This window comes from Etheostoma spectabile, chromosome 10 (genome assembly GCF_008692095.1).
Source record: "Etheostoma spectabile isolate EspeVRDwgs_2016 chromosome 10, UIUC_Espe_1.0, whole genome shotgun sequence".
In the NCBI taxonomy this organism is placed as follows: Eukaryota; Metazoa; Chordata; class Actinopteri; order Perciformes; family Percidae; genus Etheostoma; species Etheostoma spectabile.
In genome coordinates, this window is record NC_045742.1 from 24,030,254 (window position 1) to 24,030,783 (window position 530).

At 43.0% G+C, this 530-nt stretch overlaps 1 non-coding gene across 1 annotated transcript; it reads left to right on the forward strand.

The window, feature by feature from the left end:
- The first annotated feature begins 234 nt into the window (after window positions 1–234).
- On the forward strand, window positions 235–310 carry trnaf-gaa (transfer RNA phenylalanine (anticodon GAA)). Its single transcript has one exon. It is a non-coding gene; the product is annotated as a tRNA-Phe (tRNA).
- Window positions 311–530: the final 220 nt, after the last annotated feature.

Consider the following 530-nt stretch of genomic DNA (forward strand, 5'->3'; position numbering starts at 1 on the left):
GCAGTGATTCTGCCTGGTGTGGAAGGACCTCTGTTTCCTCAGCTGGTTTATTTCATTTTGAGCAGCTCTGCTGGGCAATTACTGTCTTTCTCTGCAGCAGCAGTTGAAGTTCTTTGTTTTCCCGCAAACAGCCCCCTAATGACATGTGGAACCTTGCTGTTTTTGAAACATCTCTGTTATCTTTTCAATATGTGTTCTTTTTCTCGTAACGGCCACCACAGAATGCAATTTTGAGCTGAAATAGCTTAGTTGGGAGAGCGTTAGACTGAAGATCTAAAGGTCCCTGGTTCAATACCGGGTTCTTTCAGCATTGGTTGGGTCTTTTGAGGAAAGATGGTTAGAACTGTATATTAGGGTTATCACTGAATTCCCCATGAAGTCCCCTTGGAACCCCCTACTCCTTACCGTTGGTTGTTACTTTACTGGATGGATGATTCGACGGAGACATGGTCGACAGGGAATTGATGACAGAACTTTGCGGCAATGCTTAAAGATGAACTTAACTGAAAAACTAACTTTTGATAACTTGT